Source organism: Schistocerca cancellata, chromosome 5, assembly GCF_023864275.1.
Source record: "Schistocerca cancellata isolate TAMUIC-IGC-003103 chromosome 5, iqSchCanc2.1, whole genome shotgun sequence".
Lineage (NCBI taxonomy): Eukaryota > Metazoa > Arthropoda > Insecta > Orthoptera > Acrididae > Schistocerca > Schistocerca cancellata.
Window position 1 is genome coordinate 425,815,655 of NC_064630.1, and position 23,431 is coordinate 425,839,085.

Below are 23,431 nucleotides of genomic sequence, written 5' to 3' on the forward strand. Positions count from 1 at the left end.
ATTATAGTGTTTTAATGACTTTAAATTAAATACTTATTCACAGTAAACTAAAGAGAAGCTCTTCATATTTTTCATAAATGCTGAATATTTCCTGTTGTGTGTTCTAATGCCATTAGAGTTTTGTCTCAAATGGAAGGTTATTCTAGTTTATTTTTATCTTCAGATTTCTTGTCCATAAAAAAAGAGCATATCATTTAGAAATAAACGAGCTGCGTGAATAGATCATTATTGAGATAGTAACTAGATGTGTCCCTTTTCAAAGATTCATCATGGCATTCAATATGCTCACAATGTAAGATATGATGCAAATATTATAGCCATGGAAATACTAGGAAGAAGGGGAAAAACACTGAGGCATGGCCTCCACACGTCTGCAGCTGATTGATGGGTGGTGCAGAACACACAGTGTGTAAATTTATAAATTTTCCCAGCAAACTGGGTGTTCAAAGGAAATTCAGCCAGCCATCTTAACTACACTACACAACATTTTGAATAGGCATCTGTCAATCATCATCAGGGTAACTATCAAAGACTGACAAAGATATCCTCTATCCCGCAGTTTATTAGTGAACTGTGACTATCCCACGCATGCATTGAGATTGTGGTGACACACTGATCACACTACCTGGTGGGCAGTGCCCTCTCTAGTGGAATTGTGGAACTCAGCTGTTCTCAGGGTTGCAGTTCACTGCAGCCATTGGCATACTCTATTGTCTTCTATTACAGCGAATGAGACAGATTGGTTCCACACATTATCCAACTGGTAGCCGCTATCAGGCTTCATCCCATTTTCCACCATCTGTATTTCCATGTACTCGCTAATAATGGACTCCCAAACAGAAGTTGCTTTGGTCAAAGTAATTGTTTTATCATACTAAATTGAATGTCAGGTGCAGGTACAATATTCAGCAATAGCTGACTTGCTTAGTTGCAAAGGCGAGTGAAGCATTGATGTTTGTTATCTTTTTTTGTGATTTCCAGCCCTCCACAGTATCAAATTTCTTTTCATTGATTCCATAAGAGGAAAATTTCTTTGAGGACATAATATGCAATTTTCTGAGCAGTTACAATTTGAGCACGCATCAGTCAGCTCCAGACAAGTGGTTGCCTCTTCCCATCCTTCCCGCCACCCCATTCAATCTGTCTCTGCCCCCCCCCCCCAAATCTCTCTCAAATCCTCTTCATGTATCTAAAAACAGCTGACATACCACTTTCTTTCAGTAACCTAATACATTGTAAGTTTTTAAAGTGGCGGTAGTAGGTTTCTTTTTTCTTTCTTGTATAGAATGTGCCAGAGATGCAAAATCCACATTTACGATCTCAGGAGTCCCCAGATCACTTTAGAATATCCCAAATACTGCTACGATTTCACTTCCCCCCCCCCCCCCCCCCCCCCTCATTCTGATCATGGCGTAGCATGTTTTTGACAAAAGACTATCCTATACATTTTTAAACTAAATTGAATTTGCTACAATTTGAGATCAAAATGGGCTCTGAAGACCAAATAGTTTCTAAGATATAGCTTTTCAAAGTTGGGCAAATTCTCAAACCCGAAAATTTTAAGCTAATTTTCATGTTTAATCATAGTCTTTTCATTTTCAACAACTCTGAAATGATAAGTGAAGTACGCATTTGTTCAATGGGAGATTTTGAAGGGTGGGAGAGGTTGGGGGGGGGGGGGGGGGGGGGAGATGGGATATTTGGTGAGAGGTCACTGTTCACAACAAGGAGACTGAATTAGACGAAAAAAGTATATAAAAAATTTATTTAACAAATGTTTACATCAAGTGTATACAAAAAGTGTAAATTAAGTGAATAATAGTGTACATGAAATGGAAATTAAAAGTGTTTCCTCCACTTTAAAGGACCAGGTCCAACCAGATCCATCAATCTGCTTCCTTCAGTACCATTTTCATCATCCTGGACACCCTGAAATGGAAAATAAATATTTATTTGTTAATTACCCCAAGATAAAACCTTGTCAAAAAGTCCTAGTATAAATGAAGCAACATGTCGGTAAGTATTCATTGATAGAAATAATGGTATCAATAATATCTGGGTAAGTATTAATTAACAGAAATGATGGTAACTTTCAACAACAATATGAGTGTAAGTATACCTGATATTGTTTCTCGATTTGTTCGAGCAGCCTATCCGTGTCATCATCAAGCTTGTCCAAATCGTGGGTGTTGAAATCAACATCTACCGCAATTTCAGGCAGGTTTTCGCAGGACTGGTCATTGCAGGTTCTGTAGACAACTGAACACTTCAAACCTGCTTTCCTGCAGCTGCTAGCATTTCCACATCCCTTCTTCCAGCTGCAAGAAATTATGTTTAGCAGGTTTGAGAGGGGCTACTTCCCTCAACATCGTCTTTGGGGAAAGGTCTTGGACTGAAGCAACCCTTCCCCATTCCAGCAGATTCTTTTTGTAATCCAGTTGCTGCTGCTTCTGCACCTGGTAGTATACGCAAAACAAATGTACCTGCTGCTTTGAAGCATCTTGCATGGGAGAAAGTCTGGCCAGGTTGAAATTGGTTTTGGCTGCAGCCCTTGTGAAGAGCAGGCAGTGCTGCTCATTGGGGTTTGACTGAACCTTTCACCACCATACAGCTCAATAAGGATTTTCACTCTGGCTACAGCTACTTCGGCATGCATCACAATTGGGTTAGGAAAAACTGCAGCTGTCTCTTTAAGGTCTACACGTTTCTGTAGTATTTGAAGCAACTTCAGTTTCCCCTGGCCAAAGAAGCATGAGGCAGAATCACAGCCACTTACGGCATAAGTGGAAGTGATGATGTGACTGACTGTGAATATTGAAGTAGTTCAGTGGAAGACACCTGTTGTTTTGCCTCTTCCACACTTTTGAAGATATAAGGCAGCCCTTGTGGGACCCCTGGGACCAGTGAAGATGACTAACAAATCTACATCCTCCTCTGCAATAATCACAACCTGAAAATCAGAGGCCTTTCTGATAGCTATAGTAATGATAAGCATATCAGCATCATCATCTTTGGCCTGATAAACCTCAAAGTGTTTGGCTTCAAATTTCACCTTCAGCAGCTGTATGAATCTTAATTTGTTTTTATCATTGGATAAAAAAAATTCTTGAGAAACATTGGAAGTAGTTGTTTCTTCAAATACCACATCAGGAGGAGAATTTGCCCGAGTTCGACAATTACATTCTGAGCTCTCTGTACTGCTGTGGTCAGGACATGTTGGATAACCATCAACACTATAGCTACATTCTGACCATACCATGCCTCGAGATATTGTACATATCAGGCAGCTAACAACTCAAATGAGAAGTGGTTGCACCACACAACTTTGTGAGGGAGATGACCACCACCTACAACAACAAATTTAGTTTTTCCTTGAAACTCATTAATACTGATAGGTTGGAATGCTGTGCAAAACAAAAACTTATTGCCCTTCCTCATTTCCTCGAGTGAGAAGAGATGCCGTGAACGGTTAAAGCTCATACGTGAAGAAGTTCTTTAATTCTGCATATGATTTTTTCAAAACACATATCCTGTGAAACAGTGTGAGTGGGTTGATAATACTTGCCGGTTGCCAATAGTAACAGTATGAGCAGTAGAAGAAAGAGGGAACTTTGGTTTGACACTTGAATTTGACATTTTGGAAGTTTTCCCCTATAACCTACAACACTGCTGCTTTCTTCCCAATATCTCTGGCCATATGACAGTTGGCCCCTTTCTCTCCTACAGCTCCATTGCTTCAGGACAATAACACATGGTTTTACGGAGTGGACAGTGCTTTAAATATCAATTGCACAGCTTCTTTGTATCAGCTTCACCTCAAATAATTCATGATGATCTCATTTCTGCTTCTACTTTTTTTTATCAACTCACGTAAGGTATTATGTTCACAGAAATTTTATTAGGTTCCTATCTCTCACTATGTAATATCCTCCCCCTTCAAAACATTAAACTGAATAAATATTTTCTTAACTGAATCGTTTCAGACAGGTCATTGAATATATAAAGACAGTTGCATATGATGATACATGAGAATTAACTTAGAATTTTCAAGTTTAGAAAATTTGCCAAAAATTAAAAAGTGGTATCTCAGAAACTATTAGGTCTTCTGAGCCCATTTTGGTCTCAAATTGCAGCAAATTCAATCTAGTTTTAAAATGTATAGAATGGACTTCATTGAAGATGTGCTCCTCCATGGTCACAATGACTGGAAAAACTGAAAAAACTGCAAAAATGTAGCAGTTTTTGACATATTCAAAAGCAATCCAGGTGCTGCCGAGTTCAAAAACGTGTGTGTGTCACATCCCACACAAGGGGAAAAAATGAAGCGTACAACCACCAATTGATGCAGCTTAGGTACCCCTTTTCATGTGAAGGTTACTGGACTACATCCTATCTTCTTAACCAATCGAGCAGCATTTATTACAAACTATAAAATCATTACTGTTAATACGTTAATTTCAAAATGCAGTTGTCATAATCCAAACGATCTTCACAATAACATTGCTTATGATTAAGAATATATCTGGTGAGAGCATTTCATTGATATATTTGAAAAGGAGGAAAAAACTTAATGACATTCAAAAAGATTGTGGTGTAGTGTTAAACTGAGGAGTCTTCAGTCTACCAGAAACACTAAAATAGGTAAGAGCACACAAAAAATGTAGTTACCATCACCATCATCATCATCCACTAACACATAAAGGCCGCTTCTACACATCCCCATGCGTTAATCTTCAGCCACACAAGTCCAATATTCTCCCACTTTTTTTGCAATGGCATACTTCTGGTCTTTCCTTATCCCTTGCGACGAAGGCAGGAATTCCTTGGTACATTATCATTCTTTTACCTGGTTACACATTCCATCTGTATCCATTTTATTTCTGTCATAATTATGTCTTCTAATCTAGTCCCTTACCTGATACACTGACTTGCTTTTCTGTCTCTCCTAATATTTTTCATCTTGCTGAGCAACCCACATTTTAAGTGGTTTTTGCAAGAGCTCAATGGCGTGCTGCTCTAAGTCAACATATATCGCACATTTATTTTAAACTTTCAATCTCAGATTGGGAGGTGTATTTTCCAAAATGTACTTACTTCACCAAAACGAATTTTTTTACTCTTCTGTTAAGAGGGTTGGAAGCATATTTTGCGAAATTACCGGCGTGTATTAAATATGGGAAAATTTCTGTACCTCAAACATCTATAAAAGAGCAAATGTGTTAAGACAACTGTACTGTTTGTAAAAGCGCATGATCTCATGGCAATATACACTCCTGGAAATGGAAAAAAGAACACATTGACACCGGTGTGTCAGACCCACCATACTTGCTCCGGACACTGCGAGAGGGCTGTACAAGCAATGATCACACGCACGGCACAGCGGACACACCACGAACCGCGGTGTTGGCCGTCGAATGGCGCTAGCTGCGCAGCATTTGTGCACCGCCGCCGTCAGTGTCAGCCAGTTTGCCGTGGCATACGGAGCTCCATCGCAGTCTTTAACACTGGTAGCATGCCGCGACAGCGTGGACGTGAACCGTATGTGCAGTTGACGGACTTTGAGCGAGGGCGTATAGTGGGCATGCGGGAGGCCTGGTGGACGTACCGCCGAATTGCTCAACACGTGGGGCGTGAGGTCTCCACAGTACATCGATGTTGTCGCCAGTGGTCGGCGGAAGGTGCACGTGCCCGTCGGCCTGGGACCGGACCGCAGCGACGCACGGATGCACGCCAAGACCGTAGGATCCTACGCAGTGCCGTACGGGACCGCATCGCCACTTCCCAGCAAATTAGGGACACTGTTGCTCCTGGGGTATCGGCGAGGACCATTCGCAACCGTCTCCATGAAGCTGGGCTACGGTCCCGCACACCGTTAGGCCGTCTTCCGCTCACGCTCCAACATCGTGCAGCCCGCCTCCAGTGGTGTCGCGACAGGCGTGAATGGAGGGACGAATGGAGACGTGTCGTCTTCAGCGATGAGAGTCGCTTCTGCCTTGGTGCCAATGATGGTCGTATGCGTGTTTGGCGCCGTGCAGGTGAGCGCCACAATCAGGACTGCATACGACCGAGGCACACAGGGCCAACACCCGGCATCATGGTGTGGGGAGCGATCTCCTACACTGTCCGTACAGCACTGGTGATCGTCGAGGGGACACTGAATAGTGCACGGTACATCCAAACCGTCATCGAACCCATCGTTCTAACATTCCTAGACCGGCAAGGGAACTTGCTGTTCCAACAGGACAATGCACATCCGCATGTATCCCGTGCCACCCAACGTGCTCTAGATGGTGTAAGTCAACTACCCTGGCCAGCAAGATCTCCGGATCTGTCCCCCATTGAGCATGTTTGGGACTGGATGAAGCGTCGTCTCACGCAGTCTGCACGTCCAGCACGAACGCTGGTCCAACTGAGGCGCCAGGTGGAAATGGCATGGCAAGTCGTTCCACAGGACTACATCCAGCATCTCTACGATTGTCTCCATGCGAGAATAGCAGCCTTCATTGGTGCGAAAGGTGGATATACACTGTACTAGTGCCGACATTGTGCATGCTCTGTTGCCTGTGTCTATGTGCCTGTGGTTCTGTCAGTGTGATCATGTGATGTATATGACCCCAGGAATGTGTCAATAAAGTTTCCCCTTCCTGGGACAATGAATTCACGGTGTTCTTATTTCAATTTCCAGGAGTGTAAAATAATAAAAGTTTCTCAAGCTTCCAGCTGCATCAAGTGGTAAAATACGCACAATAATTGTCTAATTGAGAGGAATAAAAATGTTCATGTAGTCACTTAATCAATGTCATTTATATGCAAATAGTGGAAAATCTGGAATGGAATATCGGTAGCTATATGAACTGGATAGAACGCTAACCACAATATAGATGAAGTACTGAGCAGCAGATCGACCCCCCCCCCCCCCCCCGCACACACACACACACCACACACACACACACACAGAGAGAGAGAGTGAGAGAGAGAGAGAGAGAGAGAGAGAGAGAGAGCAATTTTGCACAAACATGGTTACTGACTACCATCACTGGGCACTGTGGCCTTATTGCAATGAGTAGTAATCTTGACTGGGGTGGATAGTGGGAGTAAAAAGGAGGCATGAGTCAGGGGTCGGAAGGATAGCAGAATAGGGGTGGGGAGAAAATACTCTAGAGCTCCCTCCGTAAGTGGAGGAAGATGTGGTGGCGACAGGATAGTGGGCTGATAGGAGCAGTATCAAGATGCAGTGCTTGAGGGAAGAGGGGAGGGGGGGTGGCAAAGAGAATCAGAGAGAGGAATAGGACTAAGGACTATGCAACTGACTTAGGGGTATGGAAAGATGTGTGGGGCTGGGGTGAGAGCAGGGAAGAGGACAGAGATAGCTGGGAGACAGGGACTAATAGAGGTTGGGGTCAGAGGGAGTATAGAAAGGATATGTTGCCAGGAGAGTTCCGACCTGCGCATTTCAAAAAAACTTATGGTGGTGGTGGGGGTGGTGCACAGAATCCATATGGCACAGTTTGGCAGTGGCTGTTCAGATGCAAAGAAAGATTGTTTGTGGTTGTGTTCAGATAGATTTGGATTAGAGCAACTGAATTACAGTCTCTGCCAGGACTTCAACTAAATTTCATCATCCCCAAAAATTAGAAAAATCCTCCTCATATACCGAGTGAGGTGGCGCAGTTGTTAGCACACTGGACTCGCATTTGGAAGTGCAATGGTTCAAACCCGCATCCGGCCATCCTGATTTAGGTTTTCCGTCATTTCCCTAAATCACTTCAAGTAGATGCCAGGATGGTTCCTTTGAAAGGGCATAGCCAAATTCCTTCCCTGATCCAATGGGACCCCCCCCCCCCCCCCCCCCCAAATCAGCCATCCCTCATCCCTCCCACAGCTGTATTCTGCCATCCAACCAACCTACACAATATCCTTGTCTGTCCCTATTCCACCCTTGCTCCCAACTACTTGGTTCATGGCTAACATCCCTGTAAAAGACATAGATGCCTGATCTGCCTTCCACTGCCATCAACTCAAGTCCTGCCACACGCATTTCCTACCCCAACAAAGGCAGTGCCACCTGCGAAAGCAGCAATGTAATCTGCCAACTCAGCAGCAGCCATTGTGTGACATTCTTTCTGGGCATGTCCACTAACATGCTGCATGTTTGCTTGAACAGCCACTACCCAACAATGGTCACAAGACTGTTGTAACTGACAAGTATGCTGCACAACACAATGTGGTACCTTCAGTGACCGCTTCCCAACCTACCTCTTTCCTGCTCCCATTCCAGGCCAAAACATGCCTTCTTACCATCACAGTCCTCGATCTCTCACTGCTTGTCTTCTCCCCCTCCCCTCGCCTCCCAGTGCCCATCTGATGCTCAATGTTACAGCTAACAGTAATGATCTATCCAATTCATTGTCTTTTATATGTGTAACATTTTTGTGTGTTTTTATTTTTGTTTCATATTTGGTGTTACTTTGTTTCAAGCACCCTTTGGGTTACTTGTGGAGGATAAAATTCATTACCAGAAATCCCACCACAGCAGCAGATGCCACCAGTGTGGCATGGAGTACCAAGGAAGAGCTCTTGAGTTCTCCAGTCAGGTGAACCTCCATGGACAAAAAGATAACAACACAAATAGGATAAAGTGTCAAAAGGAAGTTGATGAACAGTATCAGTCCGAGTTTTGCTTTAGCTCATGAATGTACACTTATCTAAAATACACATCATGAAAGAAGTAGTTTGTCTTGCACAGTAGACATATATTCTTATGATTAAAGAGTCCAGGAGGTAAAATAAAACTGCAGAAAATATTCACCCCCATTACCTTTCATTATGTTTTTGGCTCCCAGCACCATCATTTGCTTCTTAATTCTTTTTCAGTTCATCTAGTTGTTCTTCAAATGCCCTTAAATACAAAAGATCATACTAGTTCTACAAATGCACTACTGATCTGTAGCATTTTCTCTTTGTTGTGTACACTGTAAATAATTTGTCTTAATACAGTTGATTTTCAGGCTTGCTTTCAAATTTGCTCTGTCAAGTTCCTCCATTTGTTGTTGAATTTTACCTACACTAGAGGTACGAAATATAATGTCATTGGTAAACCAAGTAAGTATATTACTAATGAACTATGAGACTGTATTTCTGACCATTACTTACCTTCTGAAGGGAAAATTAATAGTGCTGCTGATAAGACATTTATAAAGGTAACATGGACACACTATCTTGCTTTTGAAACTAATAGTTTTAATTTCTAAGGTCAATATTACAGTTTATTCAGCTTTGTGTAATAACATTTGGGCACAAAAGTACCTTTCTGTGCCCCGCAGCCTAAACCACTGCCCAAGTCTCCTCAGTTTACTTATGTAAATATTCTTTAACTTGTACTGAAATACCAACATACTTGAAGTCTTAAGTAATACACTAGCCTGCCAGAGCTTGATGGGTGAGATATATGAACACTGCTATACATTAGCAGAGCTATGCTCACAGCCATCTCCATGCAGTATTGACTGTTTTTTAGTCTCAGAGCCTGGGATCGATGCAACCACTACTAATTGAGAACAAGTAGGACCACAAGTCACATAACAAAATTATCATTTCAAAGTCAGTTTGTCTTTATGTGATTCCTAAAGAACTCAAGTCACGTGTTGCAGACATGACTCACCATTCTGTTTATAACACAGATCGGTGTGCAGACCATCCAAACTTATTCCCCATGAAGTATGGTTTACGACACTGGAATCTACTCATAATTCCTGACACACACACACACACACACACACACACACACACACACACACACACACACACTCCTGTGCCAAAAGTAAGACTAATTATTGAGGCTTGATTTTTGAAAGCTGATGGATGAGATGGATGCAATATGAGTACAAAAAATTTAAATCTAAAAAATATTCACGAGGACTTCCCAAACTAAACCTAAACCTTTCTGCACACTCTAAAGGTCAATGAGTGTAGCATTTTCTTCCCTGTTCATGTCAATTCTTCTTTCTAAGATCATTCATAGTACCATTATAGCTTCCCTTTTTCCTTTGCTATATCCAAATGGATCTCCCCTAAATGTTGGTTAACATCTTGTGTGTGACTAGTGTGAAGATGGAACACTACCAGAGCCAGTGAAATTAATAAAAAGTAAAAGAATTACCATACCCACAAAAGGAAATGTCACTGATTATTCAAATTTTTGGAACCTTGACATTACTAAACTATGCTTCAGAAATTCTACCCAGTACTGTTAACTACTAGACACTTGAAGGTAGACAGCAGCTATCCTGTGAAAACCTATGTCAAAGTTTCAACAGCCAGTACTAAGTGAAGAATTTAGAAATATTCTACAGTTCTCAATGTACCACTCCCATAAGGACGGGGAAGATATGATCATACCAGATTAATTACAGCACACAGAGATACATTTAAGCAGTCATTCTCCCTGAGCACCTAATATTTGATATGGTCAAAAGTACCATCCACCATGCATTTTATCATGGTTTTCAGGGTATGAGTTTAGATGTAGAACACAAGGGGCTAGGGAAGGATGCAAGGAGGGGATAATGGGGAAGAGAAAAAACCAACAAAAGCAAACACAGGAAAGATGTACTCATAAATTAGACCACTACATTTTAAATGAAGGACTCCTAACAACATAGTTAAAGATGAAAAAGGTAACATTCTATTTCATTCTGCAAATATAGTGTTGTTGTTGTTGTTGTTGTTGTTGCGGTCTTCAGTCCTGAGACTGGTTTGATGCAGCTCACCATGCTACTCTATCCGGTGCAAGCTTCTTCATCTCCCAGTACTTACTGCATTACTGCAACCTACATCCTTCTGAATCTGCTTAGTGTATTCATCTCTTGGTCTCCCTCTACAATTTTTACCCTCCACGCTGCCCTCCAATGCTAAATTTGTGATCCCCTGATGCCTCAGAACATGTCCAACCAACCGGTCCCTCCTTCTTGTCAAGTTGTGCCACAAACTCCTCTTCTCCCCAATTCTATTCAATACATCCTCATTAGTTATGTGATCTACCCATCTAATCTTCAGCATTCTTCTGTAGCACCACATTTCGAAAGCTTCTATTCTCTTCTTGTCCAAACTATTTATCGTCCATGTTTCACTTCCATACACGGCTACACTCCATACAAATTCTTTCAGAAACGACTTCCTGACACTTAAATCTATACTCTATGTTAGCAAATTTATCTTCTCCAGAAACGCTTTCCTTGTCATTGCCAGTCTACATTTTATATCCTCTCTACTTCGACCATCATCAGTTATTTTGCTCCCCAAATAGCAAAACTCCTTTACTACTTTAAGTGTCTCATTTCCTAATCTAATTCCCTCAGCATCACCCGATTTAATTCGACTACATTCCATTATCCTCATTTTGCTTTTGTTGATGTTCATCTTATATCCTCCTTTCAATACACTGTCCATTCTGTTCAGCTGCTCTTCCAGGTCCTTTGCTGTCTCTGACAGAATTATAATGTCATCGGCGAACCTCAAAGCTTTTATTTCTTCTCCATGGATTTTAATACCTACTCCGAATTTTTCTTCTGTTTCCTTTACTGCTTGCTCATATATTGGTTGAATAACATCGGGAAGAGGCTACGACCCTGTCTCACTCCCTTCCCAACCACTGCTTCCCTTTTGTGCCCCCTCGACTCATAACTGCCATCTAGTTCCTGTACAAATTGTAAATAGCCTTTCGCTCCCAGTATTTTACCCCTGCCACCTTTAGAATTTGAAAGAGAGTATTCCAGTCAACATTGTCAAAAGCTTTCTCTAAGTCTACAAATTCTAGAAACGTAGGTTTGCCTTTCCTTAATCTTTCTTCTAAGATAAGTCGTAAGGTCAGTATTGCCTCACGTGTTCCAACATTTCTACGGAATCCAAACTGATCTCCCCCAAGGTCGGCTTCTGCCAGTTTTTCCATTCGTCTGTAAAGAATTCACGTTTGTATTTTGCAGCTGTGACTTATTAAACTGATAGTTCAGTAATTTTCACATCTGTCAACACCTGCTTTCTTTGGGATTGGAATTATTATATTCTTCTTGAAGTCTGAGGGTATTTCGCCTGTCTCATACGTCTTGCTCACCAGATGGTAGAGTTTTGTCAGGACTGGCTCTCCCAAGGCTGTCAGTAGTTCTAATAGAATGTTGTCCACTCCCGGGGCCTTGTTTCGACTCAGGTCTTTCAGTGCTCTGTCAAACTCTTCACTCAGCATCGTATCTCCCATTTCATCTTCATCTACATCCTCTTCCATTTCCATAATATTGTCCTCAAGTACATTTCCCTCATTTAGACCCTCTACATACTCCTTCCACCTTTATGCTTTCTCTTCTTTACTTAGAACTGGGTTTCCATCTGAGCTCTTTATATTCATACAAGGTGCTCTCTTTTCTCCAAAGGTCTCTCAAATTTTTCTGTAGGCAGTATCTATCTTACCCCTAGTGATATATCCCTCTACATCCTTACATTTATCCTGTAGCCATCCCTGCTTAGCCATTTTGCACTTCCTGTCGATCTCATTTTTTAGACGTTTGTATTCCTTTTTGCCTGCTTCATTTACTGCATTTTTATATTTTCTCCTTTCATCAATTAAATTCAATATTTCTTCTGTTACCCAAGGATTTCTACTAGCCCTCATCTTTTTACCTACTTGATCCTCTGCTGCCTTCACTACTTCATCCCTCAGTGCTACCCATTCTTCTTCTACTGTACATCTTTCCCCCATTCCTGTCAATTGTTCCCATATGCTCTCCCTCAAACTCTGTACAACCTCTGGTTTAGTCAGTTTATCCAGGTCCCATCTCCTTAAATTCCCACCTTTTTGCAGTTTCTTATGATTCTTGAACAAAGTGTTAGCTATGATAAAGTTACGCTCTGTGCAAAAATCTACCAGACGGCTTCCTCTTTCATTTCTTACCCCCAATCCATATTCACCTATTATGTTTCTTTCTCTCCCTTTTCCTACTCTCGAATTCCAGTCACCCATGACTATTAAATTTTCGTCTCTCTTCACCACCTGAATAATTTCTTTTATCTCATCATACATTTCTTGAATTTCTTCATCCTCTGCAAAGCTAGTTGGCATATAAACTTGTACTACTGTAGTAGGCATGGGCTTCATGTCTATCTTGGCCACAATAATGCGTTCACTATGCTGTTTGTAGTAGCTTACCCACACACTCATTTTTTTATTCATTATTAAACCTACTCCTGCATTACCCCTATTTGATTTTGTATTTATAAGCCTGTATTCACCTGAACAGAAGTCTTGTTCCTCCTGCCACCGAACTTCCCTAATTCCCACTATATCTAGCTTTAACCTATCCATTTCCCTTTTCAAATTTTCTAACCTACCTGCCCGATTAAGGGATCTGACATTCCACGCTCCGATCCGTAGAATGCCAGTTTTCTTTCTCCTGATAACGACGTCCTCTTGAGTAGTCCCCGCCCGGAGATCAGAATGGGGGACTATTTTACCTCCAGAATATTTTCCCCAAGAGGACGCCATCATCATTTAACCATACAGTAAAGCTGCATGCCCTCGGGAAAAATTACAGCTGTATTTTCCCCTTGCTTTCAGCCGTTCGCAGTACCAGCACAGCAAGGCCGTTTTGGTTAGTGTTACAAGGCCAGATCAGTCAATCATCCAGACTATTGCCCCTGCATTTACTGAAAAGGCTGCTGCCCCTCTTCAGGAACCACACGTTTGTCTGGCCTCTCAATAGATACCCCTCCGTTGTGGTTGCACCTACGGTACGGCCATCTGTATTGCTGAGGCACGTAACCACCAATGGCAAGGTCCATGGTTCACAGTTCACAGGGCAGAGGGGGGGGGGGGGGGGGGGGGGGGAGGTTTGCAAATATGGTACATAAGTGGAAAGAATACAATGAAAAACTGTATGACCGAATAAAGGTCAGAGATGATTCAGATTACATAAATATAAAGGAAGTAGTACGGGAAAGGATTGATTTGGACCACTGGATTCTGGGTCAGTATTCAGCAATGCTTTAAACAGCTTTAGCAACAACAAAGTGGCTGGAACAGACAACATATCTGCTGGGTTATTAAAAAATGGTGGAGATACGGAGAAAACATTTGCACAAATTTGCTCTCTTTACCATACATTCAAAGCTCCATTACCATCTAATAACAAGTCTTCCACACTTGATAAATATCCTAATAGGGTCACACAAATATCTTACAACCAATCTCCTTTGTAGATTGATTGTGTTTTCCCAGTATCTTACTAATGCAATTAAGTCTCAGACCTGTTTTATCTACAACTGAGCACTTGTGATCATTCCATTTCAAATACCCACAAATTTTTACACTCAAGTATTTGTTTGAATTGACTGACTCCAGCTGTGGCTCACTGATGATGTACCCATTGAATCGGCGTTTCTGTGTCTTGCGAGGTGCACAATTTTACTACAAATAACAAATACAGGAGTGTTAATTTGAAATATACAGAAACTGGTCAATTTCACAAACAGTTACTTCACCAACATTGCAACAAAACTACAGCAAATCTTCCCATAATCATACACATCTGATGGCAGACGCTACTTAAACTCAATGGTGTTCTTACCTACTGCAGAGCAGGAAGTCAGAAATGTAGTAAATCATCATCATCATCATCATCATCATCATCATCATCATCATCATCATCATCTAAGACTGATTATGCCTTTCAGCGTTCAGTCTGGAGCATAGCCCCCCTTATACAGTTCCTCCATGATCCCCTATTCAGTGCTAACATTGGTGCCTCTTCTGATGTTAAACCTATTACTTCAAAATCATTCTTAACCGAATCCAGGTACCTTCTCCTCGGTCTGCCCCGACTCCTCCTACCCTCTACTGCTGAATCCATGAGTCTCTTGGGTAACCTTGCTTCTCCCATGCGTGTAACATGACCCCACCATCTAAGCCTGTTCGCCCTGACTGCTACATCTATAGAGTTCATTCCCCGTTTTTCTTTGATTTCCTCATTGTGGACACCCTCCTGCCATTGTTCCCATCTACTAGTACCTGCAATCATCCTAACTACTTTCATATCCGTAACCTCAACCTTGTTGATAAGGTAACCTGAATCCACCCAGCTTTCGCTCCCATACAACAAAGTTGGTCGAAAGATTGAACGGTGCACATATAACTTAGTCTTGGTACCGAATTCCTTCTTGCAGAAGAGAGTAGATCGTAGCTGAGCACTCACTGCATTAGCTTTGCTACACCTCGCTTCCAGTTCTTTCACTATGTTGCCATCCTGTGAGAATATGCATCCTAAGTACTTGAAACCGTCCACCTGTTCTAACTTTGTTTCTCCTATTTGGCACTCAATCCATTTACATTTCTTTCCCACTGACATTACTTTCGTTTTGGAGATGCTAATCTTCATACCATAGTCCTTACATTTCTGATCTAGCTCTGAAATATTACTTTGCAAACGTTCAATCGAATCTGCCATCACAACTAAGTCATCTGCATATGCAAGACTGCTTATTTTGTGTTCACATATCTTAATCTCACCCAGCCAGTCTATTGTTTTCAACATATGATCCATAAATAATATGAACAACAGTGGAGACAGGTTGCAGCCTTGTCTTACCCCTGAAACTACTCTGAACCATGAACTCAATTTACCGTCAACTCTAACTGCTGCCTGACTATCCATGTAAAGACCTTTAATTGCTTGCAAAAGTTTGCCTCCTATTCCATAATCTTGTAGAACAGACAATAACTTCCTCCTAGGAACCCGGTCATATGCCTTTTCTAGATCTATAAAGCATAGATACAATTCCCTGTTCCACTCATAACACTTCTCCATTATTTGCCGTAAGCTAAAGATCTGGTCCTGACAACCTCTAAGAGGCCTAAACCCACACTGATTTTCATCCAATTGCTCCTCAACTAATACTCGCACTTTCCTTTCAACAATACCTGTGAAGATTTTACCCACAACGCTGATTAAAGAGATACCTCTGTAGTTGTTACAATCTTTTCTGTTTCCATGTTTAAAGATTGGTGTGATTACTGCTTTTGTCCAGTTTGATGGAACCTGTCCCGACTCCCAGGCCATTTCAATTATCCTGTGTAGCCATTTAAGACCTGACATTCCACTGTATTTGATGAGTTCCGACTTAATTTCATCCACCCCAGCCACTTTATTGCACTGCAATCTATTGACCATTTTTTCCACTTCCTCAAATGTGATCCTATTCCCATCATCATTCCTATCCCATTCTACCTCGAAATCTGAAACAGTACTGATCGCATTTTCACCTACATTGAGGAACTCTTCAAAATATTCCCTCCATCTGCCCAAGGTATCCACAGGATTCACCAGCAGTTTTCCTGACCTGTCCAAAATACTTGTCATTTCCTTCTTACCTCCCTTTCGAAGACTGCTAATTACACTCCAGAATGGTTTTCCAGCAGCTTGACCCATAGTCTCCAACCTGTTTCCAAAGTCTTCCCACGATTTCTTCTTGGATGCTGCAATTATCTGTTTGGCTTTGTTTCTTTCTTCAACATAACTTCCTCTGTCAACCTGGGTTCTGGTATGTAGCCATTTTTGATACGCCTTCTTTTTCCTTTTACAGGCTGCCTTGACTGTATCATTCCACCAAGCTGTTTGCTTCATCCTACTTTTACACACTACTGTTCCAAGACATTCTTTAGCCACTTCTAGTACTGTGTCCGTGTACCTTGTCCATTCCTTTTCCAATGACTGTAATTGACTACATTCAACTAACTGGTACTTTCTGAGATCGCTGTTATGTACTTGTGCCTGATTTCCTTATCCTGAAGTTTCTCCACTCTTATCCTCCTACATATGGACCTGACCTCCTGCACTTTTGGCCTCACAATCCCAATTTCACTGCAGATTAAATAATGATCAGTGTCATCAAAGAATCCCCTGAATACACGTGTGTCCCTCACAGCCTTCCTGAATTCCTGATCTGTTGTTATATAGTCAATGACAGATCTGGTTCCCCTGCCTTCCCAAGTATACCGGTGAATGTTCTTATGTTTAAAAAAGGAGTTTGTGATTACTAAGCCCATACTGGCACAGAAATCCAAGAGTTGTTTCCCGTTCCTGTTGGCCTCCATATCCTCTCCAAAGTTACCCAAAACCTTTTCATACCCTTCTGTTCGATTTCCAATCCTGGCGTTAAAATCACCCATGAGCAGAACACTGTCCTTGTCCTTTACTCTAACAACTACATCACTGAGTGCCTCATAGTAGTAAATAGGTAAAAAAAAATAAAATATAAAAAAAAATAATCCTCAGGCTTAAATAAAGTTCTAATCTGTGTGTTCAAGAAATGCATAGACAACATAAAGCGACCCCTAACAGACATTATGAATGAAGTACTCACAGTTCAGGTGCCTTTCCTGAGTACTTAAAGCAAGTATGAGTTTTGCCAGTATACAAAAAGAATGATACTGAAAACATTGACCAGCAGCACTATTATCTTCATTTTAAAAGATAATAGAGAATCATGACATACAGACTACCATAATAAATGTAATTTGCTAACGAAATCATAATTTGGATTCATACAAGGGAGCAGTACATAAGCAGCGATAGCAGAATTTACTTAAATCGTAACGGAGGCCCTGGATGAAGGTGATTGTGTAAAGGATTTTTTTTTTATTTGACTTGCTTTTTGGCATAGCAGATTATAAACTACTACTGCACAAACAAGAGGTGTTAGAAATTTAGAAATAAGAGCACTAGTAAACAGGTGGTTTTAGTTATCTCTCATGAAGAGAGTAAAAGTACAAAGGAAGCATCATACGATAATTGTATTACCAAAAAATTTAACAGGTAAGAAAAGAAAAAAAAAATCACAAATGAACTTCCATCTTGTACCTACTTTTCTACACTGTCAACAAAGTTCTAACATTTTCCCCATCATGGTACCAGTTTCAACATCCCCTGTTTGTAGAAATCCATTCAGTTGGTGTACAGCTATCTGCAGACTGCTATTTTCACTTCCACATATGTCACAAAGCATCGGCCAGTCAGGAATTTCTTCTCAGGAGCAAACAGATCTAAGTATGACAGTGCAAAGTCCGGACTGTAGAGTGGATATTGGAACACCTTCCACCAAAATTTGGCGATTTTCTCATGAACAGGAACAGCAATATGGGGACGAGCATTGTCATGAAAAAGTTTGTTGTGGCATTTGTCACGAAGGGCATGATGCAACTTAACCAAAGTTTTAATGTAGGCTGCAACATTCACAGTGGTCCCCTGTTCAGCAACAAAAACTTTCCTAGCAGACTCAGTCTCACTGATCCCCCCCCCCCCCCCCCCCCCCCATACTAGGAAACAGCATGTTTCCACTCCATCCACTCCATAGAGGCCAGCTTGGTTTGGGGCATGTAGTGGTATGCCCACAACACATGAAGAATGACCATTCCTTTCATAAAATTATGCCCTTCTGTGGGGTAACATGTTAAGTGAGTCAAGCTTGCCGTGATTCGTTGGTGCTTGGGGTTGTCTGTCAGGTTCTTAGGCACCCAGCAAGCACTAACTTTACAAAATTACAATGTGTCATGAACAATATCATACACCACACTATAGGAAATGTTAAACTGCTGTGATAAGGTTTGCAGTTGCACAACATTCTGTGGGGCTGCAGGTGTTACAAGCTGCTCTGAGTGCAGAGAATCACTAAGATTCACATGGCCTCTTGGAAGAATGCACACCACCTGGAGACATTGCTACAGTCCACTGTTGTCCCATACACGCCACGGATGTCTGGTGAATTTCACTCAGTTTATTGCCTTTGGCCCACAAATATTGAACTACACTTTGCTGCTCTTCACAATAACATGCACGCCATGTTTGTTTCATAGTTCATGCTTCTCTCACTAGAACTGCATATGAAAATAAAAAATACCCACTGTAGCACAAACTTCAAACTATATTGTTGTGAAATTTCGACATTCCAGCTGCAATATGAGAGGATTAAAAAACTACTGTACGTTACTTTCCGATCCTCCCTCATAAAAGTTTCACAGACCAACAGAAATCTCAGTTGCGTATATAACCATCTATCAACACATAAGTCTCATAGGAAAGTATATTGAGTCCATTTCTTTTCTGAACTATATTAATAACTTCCCAGAAAGTGTCATGCAGGGAGACACAGATCAGTTTGCTGGTAACAGCAACATAATAATCATGGCTATGACGACATGTTAAAAAGGTGTACACAAATATTCAAAGGAGAATAAAATACACGGACATTCACAGAAGGACAAATCTCACACACATGGCCACCGTTGTCTCCAGATGCTAAGACCCAACTGCAGTTGCGCCTGAGGTTACCAGCAACCTAGCCAGAGTGGGCAGCAGGACGAGGTGTGGGCTGGGCAGGGGAATGGTTACGAGGATAGTGTTGGGAGTGAGGAAAGGAGCTAGTGCTGCCAGTGAGAGTGTGCAGGAACACAATTGGGGCAGAATATGGCTGTTAGGTGTAGCAGCAGGTTTGGGGGAAGGGATTGTTGCGATGATGAGAGGATAGGGGCAAAGCATGGGGAGAAGAGATCAACAGAGAAGGGAAAAGGAGTACACAACTGTGCTTGCAGAATAGAAGGCATTTGTAGTATTGCAGCAAGAGCAGGGAAGGGGATAGGCTGGTAGAGGACAGAGACAAGCAAAATTTGAGGCCAGGGAGGCTATGGGAGCGAAGTATGGGTTTCAGGGAGAGAACCCATTGGCCCAGATCAGAAGTGCTGGTTTTGGTGGGAAGAATCCAGAAGGCACATGTTGCGAAGCTGTCATTAAATGGGTGCACATCATGTTGGGCAGCAAGCTCAGCAACTAGGTAGTCCAACAGCCTCTTGGTCACAGTTTTGATGATGGCCATTCATGTGGGCAGACAGACTGTTAGTTGCCACGCCCACATAGAATGCAGCACAGAGATTGCAGCTACAATGGTAGATCACGTGGCTGGTTTCCCTGGTGGCTCTGCCTTTGTGTAGGAGATGTCTGTGCAAGAATGGAGCAGGTGGTAGTGGGAGGATATATAGGATAGGTCTTGCATCTATGTCTATTGCAAGGATATGGGCCTTGAGGCAAAGGGTCAGGACGCACCATGATACTGTGTAGGTTGAGGGGAACACCAATATGGTAGGGGTGAGGAGGCTAGTGGGAGGTGGGATTTTCCTCATTTCAGAGCAGGATGAGAGGTAGCTGAAATCCTGGCAGAGAATGTGATTTAGTTGATTCAGACCTGGTACTCAGTCATGAGATCGGTGCTCCTTTGGCCCCTTTATGGCCGCACACTGTATATATGGGGTATGATCAGAGACTCGGGGTAGGGGGGAGGGGAGTGTGGAGGGATGCAGCAAGGCATAGGACACCTGTTTCTGGACAAGATTTGGTAGGGTAATTTTGGCTTGTGAGAGCTCAGTGATACCACTGGCATATTTGAAGAGGGACTGTTAATCACTATAAATGCAATGGCCACCAGTGCCTAGGTTGTATGGAAGAGACTTCTTGCTGTGGAAGGGGTGGCAGCTGTCGAAGTGGAAGTCTTGTTGGTGGTTGGTAGGTCTGATACGGACAAAGATTGAGGGAGCATCCTTGAGGTAGAGGTCATTATCGAGGAAGGTAGTTTGTTGGACTGAGGAAGACCAGTTGAAGTGAGTGGTGAAGAAGTTGTTGACGTTCTGGAAGAAAGGGGCTAGTGTGTCCTCACCCTTGGTCCAGATCATAAAGATGTCATCAAATGAATCTGGACCAGATGGAGGCTTTGGGTTTCTGGGTTGTCAGGAAGGATTCTTCTAGATGGCCCATAGACACATTACCATAGAACAGTGCTATGTAGGTGCCCACTGCTGAACCACAAATCTGTTCGTAGGTGATGCCTTCAGAGGAGAATTAATAATGGGTGAGGATACAGTTGGTCATCGTGACCATTTTTTTTTTTTTTTTGGTTTTAGGGTGCAAAACTTCTATGGTCATTAGCGCCCAGCCCGTGACTTAAGACAGTAAAAAACCGAAATTGAAAACCAGCAGCAATGGGAACAAAGTCATAAAATTGGAGAAACTAAAAGTAGGAATGCTTAAAAATCCACTACAGAAAGGGGGTGGTTGTCCCCAAAAAAAGCTTCAAATGACTGACGTCATTTCACTGTCACTAATAAACTGGAGAACGCGGTCGGCTGAGCGCGTGTCATCTGCTAAAATCGATGAGAGATCAGGCGATAGCTGTAGACGGGAGCGTAACGGATTAAAATAGGGGCATTCAATTAAAAGGTGTCTTACCATCCACAGCTGAGAGCAGTGGGGACAGAGTGGGGGAGGATCACCGCTTAAAAGATGTCGATGGCTAAAAAGACAGTGCCCTATCCGGAGTCTAGCTAAAATTACCTCCTCCCGACGACACGTTCGGGAGGAAGAGGTCCAAGCGCAAGGAATGGCTTTCACTTTCCGCAATTTATTATGGGGAAGTGTTGACCAATGCGCATGCCATAAATGAGCAACTTTGCGACATAAACCGCTCCGTAGATCGGTGAAGGGAAGTGACTGAATAGCTGGCCGAGGAAGAGAGACTGCAGCCTTGGCCGCTATATCGGCTGTCTCATTCCCACAGATACCAGCGTGTCCCAGGAGCCAGAGGAACGCCACCGAGACGCCCCCCAGGTGGAGCAAGCGCAGACAGTCCTGAATCCGGTGGACCAGAGGGTGCTCAGGGTAAAGAGCTTGGAGACTGAGGAGAGAGCTGAGAGAATCTGAGCAGATAACGTACTGTATCCGCTGATGGCGGCGGATGTAGTGGACAGCCTGGAGAACAGCGTAAAGCTCCGCAGTATAACCTGAACACTGGTCGGGAAGCCAAAAGCGATTTAAGGTGTCGCCAACAATATAGGCACTCCCTACACCTAACGATGTTTTCGAGCCGTCGGTGTAAATAAATGTGGCGTCCGTCATTTCTGCACATAGAGCAGCAAATGCCCGACGATAAACAAGTGTAGGGGTACCATCTTTGGGAAACTGACAAAGGTCACGGAGCAGGCAGATCCGGGGACGGAGCCAAGGCGGTGCTGTACCCCAAGTTGTCAAGAAGGTTTTTGGAAAGCGGCAGGAAAGAGAATGGAGCAGTTGACGGAAGCGGACTCCCGGGGGTAGTAGGGAGGAGGAGCGGCCTGCATACCCTACATCAAAGGAGGCGTCGAAAAAAAGGTCATGGGCTGGATTAGCAGGCATGGAAGACAGATGGCTAGCATAACGACTCAGGAGGACTGCTCGCCGATTGGACAGCGGAGGTTCAGCAGTCTCAGCATAAAGGCTTTCCACAGGGCTAGTGTAAAAAGCTCCAGACACTAAACGTAATCCACGGTGGTGGATAGAGTCGAGACGCCGAAGAATAGACGGCCGAGCAGAGGAGTAGACTATGCTTCCATAATCCAATTTCGAGCGCACTAAGGCGCGACAGAGGCGGAGAAGGACCACTCGGTCCGCTCCCCAGGAGGTACCATTCAGGACACGGAGGGTGTTAAGCAATCGCAGACAGCGAGCCGAAAGATAGGAAACGTGGGAGGACCAGCACAGTTTTCTGTCAAAAATAAGACCCAAGAATTTAGCGACGTCTGAAAACGGAAGGTTGACAGGACCTAGATGTAAGGAAGGAGGAAGAAACTCCTTACGTTGCCAAAAATTGACACAAACAGTCTTACTGGGTGAGAAACGGAAGCCGGTTTCGATGCTCCACGAGTGGAGGAGATCGAGACATCCTTGAAGACGTCGTCAAATGCAGAACGATGCTTCCAAAATCCGCATTGGGCTGGTGTTAAAAGACTGCGGGATTCCAGCCACCAAGCTAAACGGTAATTCACCATACGCTCCAAAACCTTACAGACACTACTCGTGAGAGAAATGGGGCGATAGCTAGAGGGGAGATGTTTGTCCTTTCCAGGTTTCGGAACGGGAACGACAACAGCTTCCCGCCACCGTCTGGGAAAGGTACTGTCGGTCCAAATTCGATTATAAAGGCGAAGGAGGTAACGCAGACTATGGGTTGATAAATGCAGCAACATTTGGACATGGATACCATCCAGTCCTGGGGCGGAGGAGCGAGAAGAAGAGAGGGCATGTTGGAGTTCCCGCATGGAGAAAACAGTATTATAGCTTTCGTGATTTTGAGAGGAGAAAGCAAGATGTCGCACTTCTGCTGCACGTTTCTTCGGGAGAAACGCTGGCGGGTAATTGGAAGAGCTCGAAATCTCAGCAAAGTGCTGACCCAAAGAGTTAGAAATTGCGACGGGGTCCACTATGGTATCATGCGCGACAGTGAGCCCAGAGACCGGGGAGAAACTAGGCGCGCCTGAGAACCGTCGAAGCCGACTCCAAACTTCCGAGGAGGGAGTGAAGGTGTTAAAGGAGCT

At 42.9% G+C, this 23,431-nt stretch overlaps 1 protein-coding gene across 5 annotated transcripts in view; it reads right to left on the bottom strand.

The window, feature by feature from the left end:
- The window catches only part of LOC126187940 (uncharacterized), a 257,980-nt gene that overhangs the window by 212,945 nt on the left and 21,604 nt on the right, over positions 1-23,431 (bottom strand). The window lies entirely within an intron of this gene.